This window comes from Schistocerca gregaria, chromosome X (genome assembly GCF_023897955.1).
Source record: "Schistocerca gregaria isolate iqSchGreg1 chromosome X, iqSchGreg1.2, whole genome shotgun sequence".
NCBI classification, from domain to species: domain Eukaryota; kingdom Metazoa; phylum Arthropoda; class Insecta; order Orthoptera; family Acrididae; genus Schistocerca; species Schistocerca gregaria.
In genome coordinates this window covers 250,014,772-250,039,126 of record NC_064931.1, presented here as the reverse complement: position 1 = coordinate 250,039,126, position 24,355 = coordinate 250,014,772, and the positions used below count along the sequence as shown (strand labels likewise).

Below are 24,355 nucleotides of genomic sequence, written 5' to 3'. Positions count from 1 at the left end.
CGCAAGAACTTGAACTTTTTTGTGGCAAGTAGCGGTTAAGACTTATGAGTACATTATAAACACTGACGGCAATGGAATTCTCACTACCAGAGTTTACAGTCTGCAGTAGGGTATGCATTCGATTCTTAAAACTATTTTAACATTCATCTGCAAAAGTGAAGTTCAAACCAGGTTGCAGAAAACCTACGCCGAGAAGACTGCAATATGTAAAAATTCAGTTTTAACTGTATGCTAATTGTAAGAAATATTTTTATTGCATCTAAAATATTTAATACATCTGTCTTATTCTTCGTCATAGAAGAGGGTACAGGACAGGGACAGCGAGAAGAATGAACACTGCAGTGGAATATACATTTATTTCATGCAATGCAAATTACAGATTTAGTCTGTGTATGAACATGCACCGAACAATAAGAGGTCATTTCAACGTAAGTATTCTCATCACATTTTGGAAGGCACTCCATTTCAGAGCCCTTTTTCTCAGCCTAAGTCCGACCACATCAAGCAGTATGCGAATGTAAGCAATATTACACGGAAACTCGCTTCACTTGCATGTATATAGGCAAAAATCTGAAGGTAAAGTGTAAACTTATCCTCCATACATCAAAAAATTCCCAAATATGATGTATTTCTGGTATTAATAGTATGGTCTGATGTTACAATAATTGAGTGAAACCTAAAGACTGGAAAGAAAACCTGAAACTGTATGACAGAAGTGATATTTCCTTAAATTATCACAGAAACCATAAGAATTAACCATTAGTTCAGTGCATATAATTACTTTAAGTTCATAATAAAATGATGTACTTAAATGCTTCCAGATTCATTACATGAATTTTCTTCAACTTTTTGAGCAGTTATTTCCCGTTTAGGTTCAGTTTCTTCGTTGTTATTGATGGGGGCTTCCATTTTCGCTTTCTTTGGAGTGTGGCCAGATGCCGGATCATCAGTTTTCGGCCTTTTCTCCTTTTCAGGCCTGTTACTATACCTCATTTTGCGGTACTTAGCTGAGGCTGGCGATGGCCTAATTGTGGCGTTCATTCTCGTCGGCTTATTCATGTTTCCTTACGCGAAGGAAATTTATCAGCTTAGTCCTCAATCTGCTCAGCAATCTGTCGCGTTGATTACTACCTGAAAAAATGGAAAGGCTTTCTGTAGCTGTAAGCTATTAACAAATTAATAACTATTTAACATATCAAAGCACGTTCCTATCAAAAATTATTGCTTCACTGACATTTTGATTATAGAGGATAGAGTAAGGCTTTGGCTGTGCTTCTTACAGTTTGGAGTACATTTAAGTCTTAAAATGTTTAGCTTGTTAACATCTTTGTGACTGAAGTTACGAATGAAGGCCTTGACAGACAGGACGCTTTTCTTCTACTGTCTATTAGTAACCGACGCGCCTGTTACGTAAAACCAATGCGAGAATACTCCTCATGTAACTGATGAAAGACAGGATTTTCAATGTTCCGACATTGTTTTTGGGGGTTCGAAGCTCTCCACTGTTTCTTGGAATACATAACGTAACCCGAATGTGGAGAAACAAGCGCTCTATCACTGAGAGCTACAGAGGGGAACGAGTGTGCCTGGACTTACCCACTTCACTACTACCAGAGCCAACGCGTCATAAAGCGCCTATGCTAAACGCATTGCACCATAATCTAGGAGAGAAATTAAAATAACTTTTCCAAATGTTGTCCGTGAGTGCTTCAGTATATTAATGTTAACACTGAAGTATCAGAATGTTCTAATGAACATGTTTCACTAAATGTATTATTCATTATTAAAATGTGTTACTCATTATTAAATAATGAAGATATAAAGCTAAAAACTTTTCAGGATGTGCAAATGTAAGTCTTAACTTTATTAGTGCAATATTTCGGTTAAAATTTGACTTTCTGCGAAAAATTTATGGCGCTAAATATTAGGCTCAAAGATGAAAATTCGTACGTAGCGTCAGTTTTATATAAAAGCACTGAGTATGTAACACCAATAAGCTTTTTCTATTAGTTTCAAAGTTATTTCCTAAAACCAAATTTTGAACAAAAATGTATGATTCATAATAGATTAAATATCATTTGTATTCTTTATAGAAATTTCTAGTCGTCGTCGTCGTCTATAGAGTTCATTCCCAGTTTTTCTTTGGTTTCCTCATTGTGGACACCCTCCTGCCATTGTTCCCATCTACAAGTACCTGCAATCATCCTAGCTACTTTCATATCCGTAACCTCAACCTTGTTGATAAGGTAACCTGAATCCACCCAGCTTTCGCTGCCATACAACAAAGTTGGTCGAAAGATTGAATGGTGCACAGATAACTTAGTCTTGGTACTGACTTCCTTCTTGCAGAAGAGAGCAGATCGTAGCTGAGCGCTCACTGCATTAGCTTTGCTACACCTCGCTTCCAGTTCTTTCACTATGTTGCCATCCTGTGAGAATGTGCATCCTAAGTACTTGAAACCGTCCAGCTGTTCTAACTTTGTTCCTCCTATTTGGCACTCAATCCGTTTATATTTCTTTCCCACTAACATTACTTTCGTTTTGGAGATGCTAATCTTCATACCATAGTCCTTACATTTCTGATCTAGCTCTGAAATATTACTTTGTAAACTTTCAATCGAATCTGCCATCACAACTAAGTCACTGCATATGCAAGACTGCTTATTTTGTGTTCACACATCTTAATCTCACCCAGCCAGCCTATTGTTTTCAACATGATCCATAAGTAATATGAACAACAGTGGAGACAAGTTGCAGCCTTGTCTTACCCCTGAAACTACTATGAACCATGAACTCAATTTACCGTCAATGAACTGCTGCCTGACTATCCATGTAAAGACCTTTAAGTGCTTCCAAAAGTTTGCCTCCTATTCCATAATCTTTCAGAACAGACAACTTCCTCCTAGGAACCCGGTCATATGCCTTTTCTAGATCTATAAAGCATAGATACGATTCTCTGTTCCACTCTTAACACTTCATTATTTGCCGTAAGCTAAAGATCTGGTCCTGACAACCTCTAAGAGGCCTAAACCCACACTGATTTTCATCTAATTGGTCCTCAACTAATACTCGCACTTTCCTTTCAACAATACCTTAGAAGATTTTACCCACAACGCTGATTAAAATGATACCTCTGTAGTTTTTACAGTCTTTTCTGTTTCCATGTTTAAAGATTGGTGTGATTACTGCTTTTGTCCAGTCTGATGGAACCTGTCCCGACTCCCAGGCCATTTAAATTATCCTGTGTAGCCATTTAAGACCTGACATTCCACTGTATTTGATGAGTTCCAACTTAATTTCATCCAACCCAGCTGCTTTATTGGACTGCAATCTATTGACCATTTTCTCCACTTCCTCAAATGTGATCGTATTTCTATCATCATTCCTATCCCATTGTACATCGAAATGTGAAACATTACTGATCGTATTTTCACCTACATTAAGCAACTCTTCAAAATATTCCCTCTATCTGCCCAAGGCATCCACAGGATTCACCAGCAGTTTTCTTGACCTGTCCAAAATACTTGTCATTTCCTTCTTACCTCCCGTTCGATGATTGCTAATTACACTCCAGAATGGTTTTCCAGCAGCCTGACCTGTAGTCTCCAACCTGTTTCCAAAGTCTTCCGAAGATTTCTTCTTGGATGCTGCAATTATCTGTTTGGCTTTGTTTCTTTCTTCAACATAACTTTCTCTGTGTACCTGAGTTCTAGTATGTAGCCATTTTTGATACGCCTTTTTCCTTTTACAGGCTGCCTTGACTGTGTCATTCTACCAAGCTGTTTGCTTCATCCTACTTTTACAAACTACTGTTCCAAGACATTCTTTAGTCACTTCTAGTACTGTGTCCCTGTACCTTGTCCATTCCTCTTCCAATGACTGTAACTGACTACATTCAACTAACTGGTACCTTTCTGAGATTGCTGTTATGTACTTGTGCCTGATTTCCTTATCCTGAAGTTTCTCCACTCTTATCCTCCTACATATGGACCTGACCTCCTACACTTTCGGCCTCACAATCCCAATTTCACTGCAGATTAAATAATGATCAGTGTCATCAAAGAATCCCCTGAATACACGTGTGTCCCTCACAGCCTTCCTGAATTTTGATCTGTTATATAGTCAATGACAGATCTGGTTTCCCTGCCTTCCTAAATATACCGGTGAATGTTCTTATGTTTAAAAAAAGAAGTTTGTGATTGCTAAGCCCGTACTAGCACAGAAATCCAAGAGTAGTTTCCCGTTCCTATTGGCCTCCGTGATGTTGAAAAAACCACGTGGCAAGTGGCGAGATTATGGAGGTAAGCAATTAACTTTTGGTGATTAGGAGTCAGGGCCATAGACCATTTTACCTGGAATTTCCGGTAAAGGTAGTCTCTGAACTCTCCACAATACTGTTTCTGATAGGGACATTATTGTTGTTATCGGGAATATTATTATGTTTGGTGTGTGCGTGAACTTTTGCTGAATGTCAGTTACATAAGATTCTAAAATTTCAATTATAGTGAGTTTCCTGATCCTGCAGAGTAAATACCAAGTATTTCCTTGAGTACCATAAACAATGTGGACTTGCAGACTGGAAATTGTGATCAGTATGTTCTCCATCGCTTTATGACAGAAAAAAATAGTTTTCAGACTCTTGTAAAGAACGAAGTTTTTTATTAATTTACCCGCCGCCGCATACTACTTCATTTCACAAAGACATTAAGGTATATTTTTAACTGTGTCAACTTTAGCGAATGGTTTCTGCAAGAGCTGCCGCAAGATTTTGACCGTTGTTTTCTGAACAGATTGTACATACTGGGATTGTATTACTATCGCATTATGAGATGTAGCTTCTGAATTCATCGCTACGAAACGCTTCGTATGCATGCTATTGTCTCACTGAAAGCTTACAACCAGCCCGCACACGGACAACTGGCGACAACATCGATGTACTGTGGAGACCTCACGCCCCACGTGTTGAGCAATTCGGCGGTACGTCCACCCGGCCTCCCGCATGCCCACTATACGCCCTCGCTCAAAGTCCGTCAACTTTTTTTTGAGAAAGTAATGTATTCAAGAGTAGCCTCCCATATTTGTAAAAATAAAGTACTAACAAAATGTCAGTTTGGTTTTCAGAAAGGCTTTTCAACAGAAAATGCTATATATGCTTTCACTGATCAAATATTAAATGCTCTGAATAACCGGACATCACCCATTGGTATTTTTTGTGATCTCTCAAAGGCCTTTGATTGTGTAAATCATGGAATTCTTTTAGATAAGCTAAATCATTATGGTTTGAGTGGGGCACTGCACAAATGGTTTAATTCATACTTAACTGGAAGAATGCAGAAAGTTGAAATAAGTGGTTCGTGTAATGTTAAAACAGCTGATTCCTCAAACTGGGGTGCTATCAAGCACGGGGTCCCACAGGGTTCGGTCTTAGGTCCTTTACTGTTCTTGATATACATTAATGACTTACCATTCCACATTGATGAAGATGCAAAGTTAGTTCTTTTTGCTGATGATACAAGTATAGTAATAACATCCAAAAACCAAGAACTAAGTGATGTAATTGTAAATGATGTTTTTCACAAAATTATTAAGTGGTTCTCAGCAAACGGACTCTCTTTAAATTTTGATAAAACACAGTATATACAGTTCCGTACAGTAAATGGCACAACTCCAGTAATAAATATAGAATTTGAACAGAAGTCTGTAGCTAAGGTAGAATTTTCAAAATTTTTAGGTGTGTCCATTGATGAGAGGTTAAACTGGAAGCAACACATTGATGGTCTGCTGAAACGTCTGAGTTCAGCTACGTATGCTATTAGGGTTATTGCAAATTTTGGTGATAAGAATCTCAGTAAACTAGCTTACTATGCCTACTTTCATTCACTGCTTTCGTTTGGCATCATATTCTGGGGTAATTCATCGTTGAGTAGAAAAGAATTCATTGCTCAAAAATGTGTACTCAGAATAATTGCTGGAGCCCACCCATGGTCATCCTGCAGACATCTATTTAAGGATGTAGGGATCCTCACAGTAACCTCACAGTATATATATTCCCTTATGAAATTTGTTGATAATAATCCAACCCAATTCAAAAGTAATAGCAGTGTGCATACCTATAACACCAGGAGAAAGGATGATCTTCACTATGCAGGGTTAAATCTGACTTTGGCACAGAAAGGGGTAAATTATGCTGCCACAAAAGTCTTTGGGCACCTACCAAACAGCATCAAAAGCCTGACAGATAGCCAACTAACATTTAAAAATAAATTAAAAGAATTTCTAGATGACAACTCCTACTCATTGGCTGAATTTTTAGATATAAAGTAAAAAAAAAAAAAAACTTAAACATTAGTGTCATGCAATATTTTGTGTAATGTAATTTCTTGCACAGACATCTTTTATTAACCTGACACGTTCCACATCATTACGAAGTGTCGTATTCATGATCTATGGAACAAGTATTAATCTAATCTAATCTAATCTAATCTGCACATACGGTTCACGTCCACGCTGTCGCGGCATGCTACCAGTGTTAAAGACTGCGATGGAGCTCCGTATGCCACGGCAAACTGGCTGACACTGACGGCGGCGGTGCACAAATGCTGCGCAGCTAGCGCCATTCGACGGCCAACACCGCGGTTCCTGGTGCGTCCGCTGTGCCGTGCGTGTGATCATTGCTTGTACAGCCCTCTCGCAGTGTCCGGAGCAAGTATGGTGGGTCTGACACACCGGTGTCAATGTGTTCTTTTTTCCATTTCCAGGAGTGTAATTACGAACCACCAGCATGTTGGAGTAGCTGTGGATCAGCAACTTCTGTTAATCAGTACGAGAAAGAGTTCAAAGTAACAAATTTCACTCGATGAGTAGTTTCGGACCAAGACCCTTTTCTTCAAATCATCGAAACTTGTTAAAAATGTGCACCGAAGGGTTATAGAGCATAAAGACAACACAGTTATCTGTGTGCGCTGTAACTTGTCGCTGCACATTTTTGACATGGTTTTCCCATCTTCGGAACTATTTGTCCATATTACGATGATTTGAAAATGAGTAGTAATCGAGTGATTAAAAATAGTAAAATTTGTAATTTAGGACTGTTTTTCGTTGTGCTGATCACACAGTGCTCCTCAGTACTGAAACGGAATATTGCATTCAATGATTGAGAGGTTGAATCAAAAATTCCATTTTGTTTTAGAAAATGTTGCATTTATCGGACATGTGGAGTTTCACAACAACCAAAGTTTGAGTCCCGAAGATCCTAATCAATTTCAATGAGATCCCCTGCATAATGTGGTAACATACATATGGTGTGCAATTATTTCAATGCCAGTTATTGAATCTAACTTATTCCGCCAAACTTTAACTGTTGCTAGGTACGTGAATATATTTCTATTATTCAGAGAGTAATAGTGAAAATGCTTTCTGTTATTTCTTGCCAGACACTGCGTGAGGACATAGCGCCAATATATCTATGACAGTATGGAGACGCTTTTTCATTATTATGTAAAAATCCAATCAGAAGCCTTGGAATGCTGTAAAGAATAGGAAAATCAAGTGGGAATTCACATTTTCTTGGCGAGTTTCACTGAAGAAATCTCTTCGGGTTATCATACGGGTTTTGGCATAGGATTGTGGCAAGGTTTCAACGAGCTTCCTACGTTATACTCTCCAAGCAAGGTGTTGGATTCTTGTACGGATCGTTCCTTACGATACGAAGGTTCTACAAAGCAGTTGATAGCGCGAGACGATTACACCAGGAAAATAAATTGTCCAAAGTTAGTGTGTGTGCAGTTTTATCTCGTTACTAGCAATTAGTGGGAACCTTTCGAGTAATACAAATAATCGGACGAAGTGTGTGCTGCAGCTACTGTCACTCGCCGTATTCTGTTGCACCTGGGACTGACTGCGACGGCAACTGCACGAGTTCTCACCAGGACCAGTCACTACCGCAGTTTCAATCCGAGCTTTCCTAGCCTCTACACCCCAGTAGGTACTCAGATCGTACGCAGCCATCAAAACCTTTTTTCCGTGGTACCTTACGAGATAAAAAATGCAGCTGAATAAATTCTCGTGTATGGATTCGTAGTGCCCGTAGTTGCTTATTAAAAGTATGTAAAAACTACAAGGAAACATTTTCATCACAGTACGCGTTTAGTTTTATTGATGTGAAACGTTGTTTCGTTCCTCACATTTACAATATTTTCTGCTTCCTAGATCTGAAGAACATTTCGTTTAAAATATATTGAGTTGCAATTTAACTTTTTCTGATTGCAAGTAGACTAGACTTCCTGATATAAGCTAAAACCTGTGCAAAATTCATTAAGTAAAATCACATCTCAATGTCTTAACAGTTTTTGGACCTAGAAAGGAAACCAAATTTTAATTTTTTATTCCAGAAAATATTTTTGTTTCAATAAAAACGCGAGTGATGATACGTATTTACTTTCTTGTAATGCACACACGGAGTTATTCGATTTTGATGAAACGTTCCACACAGTAAGGACACAGTACAAAAACGAAAAATTCTCATGCCCTGACATCACAAGGAGTAGTTCCGCAGGGTCTATTATACCGCAAAAGATCTTTGTCAAAGGTTTTGTCAAATTACTTTGACCAAACTGCTTCACTGGAGCTATTACAAAACAGTAAAACGTTCCATCATTTTTGCTGGCGAATGAATGCAGAGCAGTTAATCTTCTGTGAACAGCATTAAACGTGGTGATGGTGGCGAGCGCACAGCTTGAAAAGAAAGAGGGATGGAAACTATTATTGTTGAAACCTTGGGTGGTGAAGATGGAAATGGTGTTTATTGAGATGCAGTTTGAGGATGTTTATTATGTGTTTGAGGGACTATACAACATGGTCATCAGTCCCTCTTTCTCATGAGAGAAAGATGGCGAAAGGTAAAAACCGAAAATAGGGACTATGCTGCTGAAACTAATCAAGTCAAAGAGTTTAAAAAGGTGTAACAGTAGTTGTAGCACACTAGGCAAAACAGGAGATAAATCAGGTAGCATCTTGCACAAGCGGGGCTAAAAAGCACAATAACGTGAGGGGGGAAGAAAGGAACCTGCAGTTTCTTCGTGGGAACCCACCACAGGGGGAGGCTCTCACCCCCATAACCGCCCCTAACACTGGAACTGCAAGAATATTTTAGGTTACAGTAAAAGTCGCTCTCCCTCAAGAAATGCAACACTTTGGTAGTGGCTGTCACGTCATCCGCAAGTACTTGAGGTAGTGAAAGCTGAGAACGTACCCTAATTCAGCCAACAGGGCGTTCTCAACATCATGCGCTATCGTCACACCACCACAGCTGCAGTGAGAAGGATCCGTCTGACGCCGAAGGACCTCGTGGGTGAGCCGTATGGCCAATGCGTAACCGGCAAAACATGTCATCTTTCCGAGAGGCCTGGAAAAACGTATGAAAACACCTTAAAGGACCCATTAATCGCTCTGAACTTTGTGTCGTAGTAGCCTTCAATTCCAATTCCGAAAGTGTCTAAATATTGCGCCGAAGTTGTCATCTTAGGTGTGGGCCCGATATCCCGACCTCAAGCTGACCTCCTGTAACTGCGTCTTTAGCTAGACGATCGGCGAGTCCATTTTCTGGAATGCCTGTGTGGCTCGGTGTCCAGATGAAGCTCAACTCTTTCCAGAGCTGTAGATGTCAGCCAGTAGGTCTTGGATGTTTGCGACCGAAAGATTGAGATAGCACAGGATTATGCCTTTTAAGCAACTCGTGGATTGGTTGGGTGTGGGATTGAAGGGGACCAGACTGCTAAGGTCATCGGTCCCGTGTTCCACGATAAAATCACACGAAATAAAAACTGTCAGTCGTTAAAAACGGAGAACTGAGACAAGGGACGACACAATACAAGAAAGACAAAGACCAGACAAACGGAACTAAAATCACACCGAGTGTGAAGGTGGTTGGCCGACCATGAAAATAAGGAAAAGCCAACCACCAAATGACATTAAAACCCACAGTTTAAAACCAGAGGCCAAAGGCCCAAGTCAATACAGGAAATAAAAGGACAAACACTCAAATCATACGATAAAAACCCCCTGCCCGAATAAAACTCAACACGAGGTCCGCCATAGCAACGTCATCACATAAAAGGGCAGGGAGGGTATCAGGCAGCGCAAACGTCTGCCTGAGTCCTGTTAAAAGTGGGCAGTCCACCAAAATGTGGACCACCGTCAGAGCTGCTCCGCAGCGACATAGCGGTGGGTCCTCCCGGCGCAACAAATGGCCGTGCGTCAGCCACGTGTGGCCAACGCGCACCCGGCAGAGGACGACAGAGTCCTTCCGAGAGGCCCGCATGGAGGAGCGCCACGCACCGGTCGTCTCCTTCACCGCCCGAAGTTTGTTGGGCGTGGGCAGAGTGCGCCACTCGTCACCCCAGGCATCAAGCACTTTCTGGCGCAAAAGCGACAGGAGAACACACTCCATAAGGCCGAGTTCCAGAGCCGGTGAACTCACTGCCTGTTTAGCCAGCGTGTCAACCCGCTCATTGCCCAGGATACCGACATGACCTGGGGTCCAAACAAAGACCACGGAGCGGCCGCAACGGGCAAGAGCATGGAGCGACTCGTGGATGGCCATCACCAGACGGGAACGAGGAAAGCACTGGTCAAGAGCTCGTAAACCACTCAGGGAGTCACTACAGATGACAAAGGACTCACCTGAGCGGGAGCGGATATACTCTAGGGCGCGATAGATGGCAACCAACTCGGCAGTGTATACACTGTTCCCGGGTGCCAGCGACCGTTGCTCACAATGATCCTCTAGAGTAAGAGCGTAACCAGTGCGACCAGAGACCATCGAACCGTCGGTATAGGCCACGGCAGATCCGGGAAACTCGGCAAGGAGAGAAACAAAGCGGCGGCGGAGGGCCGGAGGAAGGACCGAGTCTTTCGGACCCTGTGCCAAATCCAGCCAAATGCATGGGCGGCGCACACACCAAGGGGGCAGACGGAGATTGGCCCGGAAAACAGGCGGGAGAGGAAAAAACTCAATCCCACACAGTAGAGCCCGGATGCGAACCGCGATCGTACACCCTGACCGGGGCCGCCTGTCTGGAAGATGGACGATCGAGTGCGGGAACAGGAGACGGTAGTTGGGATGCCCCGGCAAGATACAAACGTGGGCAGCATAAGCGGCCAGAAGTCGGTCGCGCCGGATCCGCAATGGAGGAACACCAGCCTCCACAAGTAAGCTGTCAACAGGGCTTGTCCGAAATGCTCCTGTGGTGAGTCGGATCCCGCAGTGATGGATGGGATCCAGCAATTGCAACGCTGATGGCGATGCCGAACCATAAGCCACACACCCATAATCAAGGCGGGACTGGATCAGCGCTTGATACAGCCGGAGAAGGGTGGACCGATCGGCACCCCATCCGGTGTGGCTAAGGCTACGGAGAGCGTTTAAATGCCGCCAGCACGTTTGTTTAAGCTGCCTAATATGAGGCAGCCAAGTCAACCGGGCATCAAATACCAGTCCCAAGAACCGATGCGTCTCTACCACAGCAAGAGGTTCACCGTCAAGGTAAAGGCGTGGCTCAGGGTGAACCGTGCGACGCCAGCAGAAATGCATAACGCAGGTCTTAGCGGCCGAAAACTGGAAGCCAGTGCGCTACAGCCCACGACTGCGCCTTGCGGATAGCGCCCTGCAGCTGGCGCTCAGCAACTGCAATGCCAGCGGAGCTGTAGTAGAGGCAGAAGTCGTCTGCATACAACGAAGCTGCGACGGACGATCCCACCGCCTCAGCGAGCCCATTGATCGCAATTAAAAACAGGGAGACACTGAGGACAGACCCCTGTGGGACCCCGTTCTCCTGGACCCGGGAGGAACTATGGGACGCAGCAACTTGCACGCGGAAGGAACGAGACGACAGAAAATTATGAATAAAAATCGGGAGCGGGCCCCTAAGACCCCACCCATGAAGTGTGGCCAGGATGTGATATCGCCAAGTCATATCGTACGCCTTCCGCATGTCGATGAAGACGGCAACCAGATGTTGGCGGCGTGCAAAGGCTGTACGGACGGCAGACTCTAGGGAGACCAGATTATCGACGGCAGAGCGGCCTTTACGGAACCCACCCTGAGACGGAACCAGAAGGCCTCGAGACTCGAGGAGCCAACTCAACCTCCGGCTCACCATACGTTCTAGCAACTTGAAAAGAACGTTGGTGAGGCTTATGGGGCGGTAGCTGTCCACCTCCAGCGGGTTCTTGCCAGGTTTCAACACGGGGAGGACGATGCTTTCTCGCCATTGAGACGGGAACACAACCTCAACCCAGATGCGGTTGAAAACATCTAGGAGACGTCGCTGGCATTTCACAGAGAGGTGTTTCAGCATCTGGCTGTGGATGTGGTCTGGCCCAGGAACCGCATCAGGGCAAGCAGATAGTGCACTCTGGAATTCCCAGTCGCTGAAAGGAGCATTGTACGACTCCTCGTGGCGCGTGTGAAAGGAAAGCCTCCAACTTTCCAACCGCTCTTTCCGGGAGCGGAAGGCCAGTGGGTAATTCGTAGATGCGGAACACTGAGCAAAATGCGCTGCTAACCGGCCCGCAATCGTGTCGGAGTCAGGACACACCACTCCATTCAGCGAAAGCCCAGGGACAGAGACAGGTGGCCGATAGCCATGGAGTCGCCTAATCTTAGCCCAAACCTGCGATGCAGAGGTATGGACGCCAATGGTGGAAACATACCGTTCCCAGTACTCCTGCTTCCGTTGGCGAATAAGGCGTTGGGCGCGGGCACGGAGCTGTTTAAAAACGATGAGGTTCTCCAAGGACGGGTGCCGCTTATGGCGTTGAAGAGCCCGCCGGCGATCTCTAATCGCCTCTGCGATCTCGGGCGCCCACCAAGGCACAGTCCTCCGCCGAGGGGACCCGGATGAACAGATGCCGCCGCAGAAACGATGCCGGTGGTGACCGACTGAACCACCGCATCAATGGTGTCATGGAAAGGAGGTGCGATAGTGGCGAGAGAGGAGAACAAGCCCCAATCAGCCTTAGAGCCCATCTGGAGGGGCGTTCAGAAGAGTGACGCTGTGGTAGTGACAGAAAGATGGGGAAATGGTCACTACCACGTAAGTCGTCATGGACACTCCAGTGGATGGATGGTGAAAGTCCGGGGCTGCAGATAGAAAGGTCGATGGCCGAAGATGTGCCATGGACTACGCTGAAATGTGTCGGCTCTCCCGTGTTTAAGAGGCAGAGGTCAAGCTGCGAGAGAAGAGTCTCGACATCTCTACCCCGGCCAGTAATCGCGGCGCTACCCCACAGGGGGTTATGGGCGTTAAGGTCGCCCAGTAACACAAAAGAAGGAGGCAGTTGTGCTATCAATGTAGCCAACACATGACGCGAGACATCACCAGCTGGCGGAAGATACGAACTGCAGACAGTAATAGGCTGAGGCGTCCACATCCTTACAGTGACAGCCTCTAAAGGTGTGTGAAGAGGTACACATTCGCTGTAGACAGTTAAGGATGTAGACGCAGACTCCACCAGATACCCTCTCATAAGCTGCCCGGTTCTTGTAATAACCCCGATACCCACGTAGGGCAGGGGTCCGCATTGCCGGAAACCAAGTTTCCTGTAGGGCAATGCAGAGGAAAGGGTGACTGCTGATGAGTTGGCGAAGCTCAGCAAGGTGGTGGAAAAAAGCGCTGCAGTTCCACTGGAGTATCGCTTTGTCCATGTCCGAAAAAGGCGTGAAGGGGCCGAGGAGGCAGATCACGCCACTGGGTCACCTGCTGCCACCGATGGAGGACCAATACAATCTGCTTCCATGGTGTCTGAGGGTCCGGCGAGATCCAGGTCCTCAGCGGACGCCCGGATCTCCACCTTATCCTCGGACGCAGAGCCTATAGGGAGCAGTGGGGTGGATGCCACCGTGCGTTCCTTGGCCTTAGAGGTCTTCTTCGTCTTGTCTCTCTGGTCCTTGGGTTTCATTGGCTGGGAGGGCTCCAACAAGTCAGTCTCCGGGACGGAGGAGGAGCGGGAAGCTCTGCAACCAGCCGCTGGTCTGCTTTTCTTCCATTGGCTGACGTCACCCATCCCAGAGGCGGAAACCTGGGAAGGAAGGGACCCAAGGGACCCTTTCCATGCTATTCGAGCCGGGGAAGTTTGAGGCTTCCCCAGCTTAGAAGTGGGGACTGATGTCCCCGATGGTTGGGGGGTTGCTGCTCCTGAGGCAGGTAGTGCAGGAGCAGCAGGGAGTGAAGTGCCGCCCACCATCAAGGGGGCAGGTGTAGCATTCCGGCTCTGAGAGGTGGCAGTCTGAGGGAGAGCTAATGGGGCCATAACACTAGTAGCCGCGGCGTAAGAGGCAGTCATTCGAACAGGATGGAGGCGTTCGAACTTCTGCCTGGCCTCAGTGTATGTCAGGCGGTCCAGGGTCTTATACTCCATGATTTTGCGCTCTTTCTCGAAGATCCTGCAGTCCGGCGAGCAAGGCGAGTGGTGCTCTCCGCAGTTTACACAGATGGGAGGCGGAGCACACGGAGTATTGGGATGTGATGGGCGTCCACAATCTCGACATGTGAGGCTGGAAGTACAGCGGGAAGACATATGCCCGAACTTCCAGCACTTAAAGCACCGCATCGGGGGAGGGATATATGGCTTGACGTCAACGATAGACCATCACCTTGACCTTCTCAGGTAAAGTATCACCCTCGAAGGCCAAGATGAAGGCACCGGTGGCAACCTGCTTATCCCTTGGACCACGATGTACGCGCCGGACGAAGTGAACACCTCGCCGCTCTAAATTGGCGCGAAGCTCGACATCGGACAGCAATAGAAGGTCCCGATGGAATATTATGCCCTGGACCATATGAAGACTCTTATGGGGCGTGATTGTAACCGGAACATCCCCCAGCTTGTTACAATCGAGTAACCGGCGGGACTGGGCGGAGGACGCCGATTTGATCAAAACCGAGCCCGAGCGCATTTTGGACAAGCCCTCCACCTCCCCGAACTTGTCCTTTAAGTGCTCGACGAAGAACTGAGGCTTCATGGATGTAAAGGATTCACCATCAGCTCTCGTACACACCAGGTAGCGGGGCGAGTATGGTTCGCTGGCATCCTTTGTCTTTCGTTCCCCCCATGGTGTAGCCAGGGAGGGGAACGATTTGGGGCCATATGTAGTTGCATTGTATTGAGCCCTGGAACGCTTAGAGACTGCTGGCGGCTGGCCGCCAGCAAGAGATGATGTACCACGCTTCATTGCGGGTCATCCGCCCTGATGCCACCTACTCCGACCAAGGGCCCTCCCCACGGGCGCCACCCAGCCTCAGCAACGACCACCTGGCAGGATGGCCATTGCCGGGAGTCCCAATGCCCCAAGGAGATAGGCATCTACTCCTTGGCATACGTGGGGAGTTAACAGCGCTGGCATCAGCAGAGCGATCCCTGTGTTGTCAGGGGGCTACAACCAAGAGGGTACATGGCGGCCCCACCACAACAGACTGGCTACCGTGCTGGATTTCAGGTGATGTAGTCCAATATCGTCATTGGCGCATAAAGCGACACAGCATAGCAGACTGCAATAAACTGCACCCAAGAACAAATCCACGCCCAAGAGATGGTAGGTGAGCGGGACTGCTAAGCTATGACGACAAACCTGGCTAGAGATGGTAATACATGATGGACACATCGCTCCTTGTAAGGCGCCCTTCCCCAATCGGCTCGCTCTTCGGAAAATTTAGAAGTATGGAGGTCAAACCCATTAGGGGACCATCTCACAAGGCCAAAATGTTTGAGACTCCTTTTAGTCGCCTCTTACGACAGGCAGGAATACCGTGGGCCTATTCTTACCCCCGAACCCACAGGGGGGAGTAAATAACTGTGCATCAGTCGGGTGTGGCCAATGCGGAGCCGAGAAAGGACGACTGAGTCACTGCGATTGGCTCGCATGGATGACCGCCACACAGTAGTCGTGTCCTTGACGGCATGGAGTTTGTTAGGGGTGGTCAGACCGCGCCATTCAGCATCCCAAAACGAGATAACTTTGTGGCGTAAGACTGCAAGCAAATCAGCCGCCAGGAGGCCAATCTCCAGAGATGGCGCATTGGTGGCCTCTTTCGCCAGGCGGTCAACAGTTTCATTGCCGGGTATACCAACATGGCATGGGGTCCAAACAAAGACCACAGACCTGCCGCTATGGGCAAGAGTATGCAGGGACACCTGGACAGCCATCACCAGACGAGAACGAGGGAAACACTGGTCGAGTGCTTGTAAACCGCTCATGGAATCGCTACAGATAACGAAGGACTCACCTGAGCAGGAGCGGATACACTCTAGGGCACGAAAGATGGCAACCAGCTCAGCAGTGTAAACACTGCAGCCAGCCGGCAACGAACGTTGTTCAGTGTGTGTGTGTGTGTGTGTGTGTGTGTGTGTGTGTGTGTGTGTGTGTGTGTGTGTGTGTGTGTGTGTGTGTGTGTGTGAGGTTTACGGGCGCTAAACAGCGTGGTCATCAGCGCCCAAACGCATAGAAACAGGAACACAAGCGGCGAAGGGACGAAGACGGACGCCGAACAAGGAGAACGGCTAAAAGACACAGGCCTGACGCAGTTCCAAATGCGCACATACAGAGGCAAAACAAGAGGAGAAGAAGCACACTAAAAAGGAAAGGAAACACAAGGAAAAGAGAACAGATACCGAAGGGAAACAAGGAGGTAATCGTGACTGGCGGACCTCTTACCTAAAACCTGGGTGAGCCAGTCACCCAGCAGCACATTAAAACCTTCTCCCTAAAATCCGAGGCAACAGATTGGACAGGACACAAAACCGTAAGACCTTAACCACAGTCGCTGCGTCGTCTTGCAAAATAGAGGGCAAATCTGGTGGCAAGGAAACCACCGCCCTCTGGTCAGAGAATAAAAGACAGTCAAGTAAAATGTGGCGGACAGTAATCTGGACGCCACAAGCACTGCAGATTGGGGGGTCCTCCCGCCGGAGTAAAAAACCATGCGTGAAGGGACTGTGTCCAATGCGGAGGCGAGTGAGGAGAACCTCATCCCGCCTGTATGACTGGTAGGACGTACGCCATGGTCGCGTAGTGGCCTTTACCAGACACAGCTTATTGTCAGAAACTGCCAACCACTCCTCTTCCCATTGATGCATAACACGAAAACGCAAAAGGGAGGTTACAGCATGGAGGGGGACGGCACATTCAACAACGTGAGGGAGGGAACATGCATCTTTGGCAGCCACATCCGCCAGTTCGTTGCCCCTAATACCCACGTGCCCCAGCACCCAGCAGAAAGAAACCTCCTTCCCCTGCCGTTGCAGGTGGAGTAGGGCATCATGGATGTTCTGGACGACCGTATCCGCTGGGTACAAGTGTTGCATGGTCTGAAGGGCACTCAGGGAGTCAGAAAAGATGAGGAACTTAAGACTGGTCACACATCTCATCTGCTCCAATGCCCGCAAGATTGCAAACAATTCGGCATCGAGGATGGTAAACGCCGCAGGAAGCCGTAACTTGACGACTCGATCAGGGAAAACAACAGCACAACCAACAGTGTCCCCCTGTTTAGAGCCATCTGTGAATACAGGTACATGGTCCGGATGCTGGTTTAAAATATCGTAAAATAAGGAGGTAAAAACAAACGCCGGAGTGCAGTTCCTCCGGTTCTCCGACAAGTCCAAAAGGATGCTAGGCCTCTGGAGCAACCAGGGAGGCAGGCGAGTAAAACCTTGTCGTTGGGGGGCCACATGCTCCACACCAAGGGACTCAAGCAAATGCTTGGCACGAATCCCAAACGGTTTTGTTGCCCTGGGACGACTGGAAAAGAGACGTTCCATAGGCGGTCGGGCAACGGTAGGGTACGCAGGGGAGGTAGGACAGGCAAGGAAATGACACACCCGTCGCACCATGAGGAGTTTCCGCCGGATGGCGAGCGGCGGTTCCCCTGCCTCAGCGCACAGGCTGGGGATGGGACTGGTATGGAAGGCACCAGTGCCCAGTCTGATACCTCCATGGTGTACTGCGTCAAGGATCTTCAGATACGAAGGCCTTGCTGACCCATACACTGTGCAAGCATAGTCAAGACGCGATCGGACGAAAGCCCTATAAAACTGCAGCAGACGCGCCCGATCTGCTCCCCAGGACCGATGGCTCAGACACTTCAAAATATTCAGTGCCTTCAGGGCCCGCACCTTGAGGTCTTTAAGGTGAGGCAACCACGACAACTTGGAATCAAAAGTGAGGCCCAGGAACCTCACAGTGTCTCTAAAAGGAAGAACGGTGTCCCTCAGACGCAATTCAGGGGACGTAAAAAGACGCCGAGAACGATTAAAATGAACACACACAGATTTGTCTGCAGAAAAGGTAAAACCCGTCTTTGCAGTACATGCCTCTAAGCGCTTTATCATAAGCTGTAACTGCCGACTAGCACTGACAAGACTGGAGGAAGAACAGAAAACAGCAAAATCGTCCACAAACAAGGAGCATTGGGCAGGACTCCGGATAGTGGACGTGATACTATTAATAGCAACGGCAAAGAGGGTGACACTTAAAACGCTGCCTTGAGGAACACCATTCTCCTGCACGTACAAATCCGATAGCACATTACCAACCCGATACCGAAAGAGGCGGTGAGAAAGAAAGGACCGAATGAAGATGGGGAGACGGCCACGAAAGCCCCACTCATGGAGTTGATTGAGGATAAGGCGGCGCCAAGTAGTGTCATACGCCTTATTAATGTCAAAGAAGACCCCTAGACAATGCTGGTTACGTATAAAGGCCTGCTGGATGGCGGCCTCAAGCAGGGTCAAGTTGTCTATAGTGGAACGACATCTCCCAAAGCCACACTGAGAGGGGCTAAGGAGCTGCCTGGTCTCGAGCAGCCAAACCAGGCGGCGGTTGACCACGCGTTCCAACGTCTTCCCAACACAGCTCGTAAAGGCAATACTCCGATAACTACTGGGATGCGTTCGGTCCTTCCCTGGTTTGAGGAGGGGAATCAAAATTGCCTCCCTCCACGAGTCAGGGTACGTGCCAGATAACCATATCATATTGAAACAGTTCAGGAGAACTTCCTTGGATGGCAGTGACAGGTGCCGCAGCATGCTATACCGGATTTGATCATGACCAGGCGCAGTATCATGAGCCACAGACAGCGCAGAATCCAGTTCCCACATTGCGAAGGGGCAGTTATAGGGTTCAGAATTTAGAGACCGGAAGTCCAAGTGACCCCTTTCGACGGCAGTGCGGTAGCGGCAGAAATCTGGATCACAGTTAATAGTGGCGGTAGATTCCGCAAAATGCATGGCCAGTGTCTGGGCAATGTCTCTCGGCGCCGTGAGGAGACATCCCTGATGCAGCAATGCCGTGACAGGTAGCTGGCTGAGTTTCCCGGAAATCCTCCTGATGGCTTCCCATACTTTCGTAGAACTAGTGGAGCGAGAGATGGAATTCAAGAACGATTGCCATGACCGGCGTTTGCTCTCTTTAATCACTCGCCGCGCTCTGGCCCTTGCCACCCGAAAGGCCGCAAGATTGTCAGCTGAGGGACGGCACTTGAAGCGGCGCAGTGCTGCACGGCGGGCGCGGATGGCTGAGTGGCACTCAGTGGTCCACCAAGGGACAGGACGCCTCTTGGGATGACCGGATGACCGTGGGATTGACAATTCAGCAGCATGTGAGATCACGGCTGCAACATGGTCTACCCATTCGTGGACGCTGGCATGGTGTTCCAAGACCGCCAGTTGGCTGAAAAGTGTCCAGTCAGCTCTGCAAAGGTGCCACCGGGGCGGCACTGGTAATGCCACAGCCTCATCCAGGAGGCGAATCCAGAGGGGGAAGTGGTCACTAGAATGGAGGTCAGCTGCAGCCTCCCACAGAGCAGAATCCGCGAGTGCTGGAGAGCAAAAGGAAAGGTCAATAGCCGATGACGATCCGGAAGCAGTACAGAAATGAGTGGGAGCACCAGAGTTGAGGAGGCACAGTTCTTCAGACATCATGACGCTTTCCAGAATGCGACCCCTGTGGCAAGTAGTCGGAGAGCCCCATAAGACATTATGAGCGTTGAAGTCCCCCCAGAAGAAGAAATGGGCGAGGGAGTTGGCTAATAAGGTCCGTGAGAGCCTCAGAGTCTATCGCATCCGAAGGTGGTAAATAAACAAAACAGACTGTGAGCCTCCGACCCACAAGAATGTCAACTGCAACTGCTTGCAAGTCGGTGACGAGAGGGAGCTCAGATGAGGGGTGCACGTCACGGACAAAAACCGCAACACCACCCTTTGCCCCGTCAGATCATCTTTTCGATATACGGTATAGCCGCGTAAAGAAGGAGAATCAGTGGCCCGAAAATGTGTCTCTTGGATACATAAGCACAAGGGGCACTCTCGTATAAGGAGTTGTAATTCGGCCACATGCGTCCTGAAACCATTCAGGTTCCACTGTAATATGGGAGCCAGTGATCAGGGTGGCTGAACTTTCACCCTGCCTCTGTGCTTTGGAGGAGAGACTGTACTGGCCGGAGATTTATTCCTGGGGCGAGAAGATCGCCCCCGGTCGACATCAATGTCCATAAGATCCGACGACGACCCACGGGAGATGTCAGACAGTACGATGGCATCATCATCGGACCGACGCTGACTCGTCTCCTCAGGTGGCAGAACCTTCATCTTCTGAGGCTTTGGCTTGGGGGGCTTGGAATGCAGAGCCTTGTCAACAGTTGGAGGTTGACTCGCCTGGGCAGAAGGCGCCATATGGGGGGAGGCTGGAAGTACCTCAATGTCAGCAACCACGGCCTTGTCCGATGTAGCGGGGAGAGCCGCAGATTGCAAAACAACCGCAGCAGCACAAGTGCACTGGCAAGCGCAGGTTTTAGTGCTAACACTAGCAACCTCCGTTTGTGTAGCAACAGTGGCCAGTTGTACCGGTTTTTTGATAGCGGAAGCGAAAGATGTTGAAAACACAGGAGGTTGCATGGCCTTAAAGATCTTCTTGGCCTCACCATAGGGGATGCACTTAGATGTTTTAATCTCCTGTACCTTCCGCTCTTCGAGATAGATGGGGCAGATCCGGCTCCAGACAGGGTGACTCCCAGAGCAATTCACGCACTTCACAGGCGATGAACAATCGGCTCCGTCATGGGCAGGCTGACCACATTTACCACACGTGGCTATCCCATTGCACCCCAACGTAGTATGCCCAAAGCACTGACATTTAAAACAGCGCATTGGGTTGGGGAAATATGGCCGTACGGGCAAACGTAAGAACCCCGCTTTAACATGCTCCGGGAGTCTCGGGCAACTGAATGTGAGAATAAACGAGTCAGATTTGACGAGGTCCCCATTGACTCGTTTCATAATGTGCTGCACGTCAACAATTCCTTCGTCAGCCCACTCAGATTTTAGCACGTCTATGGGGATATCCACCAAGTCCCTACACGTCACAACACCCTTACTATAATTCAAAGTGGAGTGGAGCTCGGTTTCGACAGCGTACTCTCCTAGACAATTTGCTTTCCGAAGGGCAGCGACTTGACGGGAACTAGAAGTTTCAACTAACAGAGTCCCATTGCGCAGTCGCTTTACAGATTTCAGTGTTCCTGCAATTCCCTCAAGACCCTTGTGGATGTAAAAGGGAGAAACCCTCTCAAAGCTACCCTCCTTCCTTTTAATAATCAAAAACACATTCTGATTATCAGCATGTGCTCCGTTACTACATTCTGTTAAATCTCTAGCAACACCAGGCGCTGGAGGACTCGCAGCGCGTAGCCGCTTTTTCGATTGGGTGTGTTTTCCTACCAGCGGCCCACCCAAGCCACTGGTAGGGGGAAATGTAGAGGTCGAAGGGTCCATTGCGGTCCCACGAGCAGCTAGGGAACTAAAAGTCCGCTCAGACAGAGCCCCGCGTGCCTGAGTAAGCCTTATACAACTGGGGTGCGGCAGGTGCCCCAGAGGTTGCCCGCTTGCGACTGTTCCACCCCAACAGCCATGCATCTTCTAGGCGCGGAGCACACCGAGAGATTGAGAGGTTTTTATAGAGGTTGGCCTTCCTCGCAATCCAGGCGGTCAAGCCAAGATTACCATTCCCCGCAGCACACAACATTTCACCACCGCGCCGTACGGTGGTCGCTGAAGCATGTTCGGGGGTTACGGTGACAGGACACTGGCGGCGCAGACCAGTCCCCAGCTCAGGACCCCGGGGTCGCAAAGCCCGCACTCAGCAAGTGAATGCTGAGGCCCTGGGGGCCGTTGTTCAGAATGGTCCCCTAGAGTTAGTGCATAACCGACTAGACCAGGAACCATGGAACCGTCGGTGTAGACAACGCCAGAGTCCTGATACGTGGCCAGGATGGAATAAAAGCGGCGTCGGAAGGTCTCCGGAGGGACAGTCCTTCGCGCCCTGTGCCAAGTCGAGCCGAAGGCAAGGGCGAGGCACACACCACGGGGGTGTACGCAGAGGGGCCCGGAAAGGAGGTGGAACAGGGAAACACCCAAGCCAGGAAAGAAGCTGTTTCACACGTACGGCAATCGGACAACCAAACCGAGGCCGACGTTCTGGCAGATGGACGACTGACTGCGGGAAGAGGACACGGTAATTTGGATGCCCGGGCAAGCTAAAAACATGGGCAGCATAAGCAGCCAGTCCGGACGGGACTGGATTGACGCCTGGTAAAGCCGTAGGAGAGTAGATCGGTCGGCGCCCCACCTGGTGTCACTCAGGCACCGCAGAGCATTTAGATGCCACCAACACGCCTGTTTAAGCTACCGAACATGAGGCAGCCAAGTCAACAGTATTTCCCATGGGCGCAGCGAGCCCGTTAATAGCTATTAAAAACAGGCACACACGAAGAACAGAACCCTGTGGCACACCGTTCTCCTGGACTTGGGAGGAACTATGAGGCGGTGACGTGCACGCGGATGGTAGGATACGACAGAAAATTGCGGATATAAATCGGCAGAGGGCCCCGAAGACCCCATCCGTGCAGCGTAGAAAGGATGTGATGACCCCATGTCGTATCATACGCCTTCTGCATGTCGAAAAAGACTGCAACCAGATGCTGACGGCGGGCAAAGGCAGTACGGATGGCCGACTCCAGGCACACCAGATTGTTGGCGGCGGAGCAACTTGCAAAGAACTTTGGTGAGGCTAATGGGACGGTAGCTGTCCATCTCCAAAGGATTCTTCCCTGGTTTCAGAATGGGGACAACAAGACTTTCCCGACATTACGACGGAAACTCACCCTCCACCCAAATGCGGTTAAAGATCGAGGAGGCGTCGCTGGCAGTCCACTGAACGGTGTTTCAGCGTCAGAGTGGACGCTATCTGGCCCACGAGTGGTATCAGGACAAGCGGCGAGGGCACTTCGAAATTCCCACTCACTGAAAGGAACATTGTACAATTCAGGATGGCGAGTGCGAAAAGAAAGACTCCGACGTTCTATCCGCTCCTTAATGGAGCGGAAGCCCAAGGTGTAGCTGGTAGAAGCGGAATTCAGAGCCAAGTGTTCTGCCAAGCGGTTTGCAATGACGTCGGAGTCAGTACAAACTGCTCCATTCAGTGAGAGCGCAGGGACACTGACAGGGGTCCGATAACCATAGAGACGGCGAATCTTGGCCCAGACCTGCGATGGAGTGACATGGAGGCCAATGGTGGACACACACCGCTCCCAGCACTCCTGCTTGCGTTGGCGGATAATGCAGCGGGCTCGCGCACGAAGCCGTTTGAAGGCGATAAGGTGGTCGATTGAGGGATGTCGCTTGAGACGCTGGAGCGCCCGCCGGCGAGCTTTAATCGCTTCAGCTATCTCAGGCGACCATCAAGTCACAGTCGGCCGCCGAAGGGACGCAGAAGAACGGGCAATGGCAGATTCGGCGGCAGTAACATTGCTGGTGGTGACCGATTGAACCACTGCATCAATGGCATCGTTAGAGGCAGGCTCAATAGCGGCTGTGGAGGAGAACAAGTCCCAGTCAGCCTGATTCAGAGCCCATCTGCTAGGGCGCCCAGAAGACTGACGCTGTGGTAGTGACAGAAAGATCGGAAAGTGGTCACTACCACAAAGGTCGTCATGCACTCTCCATTGGACACATGGTAAGAGGCTAGGGCTACAGATAGGAAGGTCAATGGCAGAGTATGTGCCATGCACCACACTGAAGTGTGTGAAGGCACCATCATTTAAGATCGAAAGATCGAGCTGCGCCAATGGAGAATTCATATGGGAAAAGGAGTAGTTACATGTTTTCAGACTGAAGTTCAAAAACATTGAGACAAGTAGATTTAGCAGTCATCAGCACATGGAAGTGTGTTCTTGTAGATCAATACTGAAAAATGGCCCACCTTTAAATGTAACATATATTCCTGCCGGAGAATTTATCAGGGCTC

The 24,355-nt window shown here is 48.4% G+C and overlaps 1 long non-coding RNA gene across 1 annotated transcript in view; it reads right to left on the bottom strand.

Annotated features, from left to right (window-relative positions):
• Positions 1-337: 337 nt before the first annotated feature.
• LOC126299420 (uncharacterized) overlaps positions 338-24,355 on the bottom strand; it is a 62,091-nt gene continuing 38,073 nt past the window's right edge. Inside the window, exon 2 of the long non-coding RNA XR_007552798.1 lies at positions 338-1,131. This is a non-coding gene — a long non-coding RNA (uncharacterized LOC126299420). The remainder of the gene's footprint in view (positions 1,132-24,355) is intronic.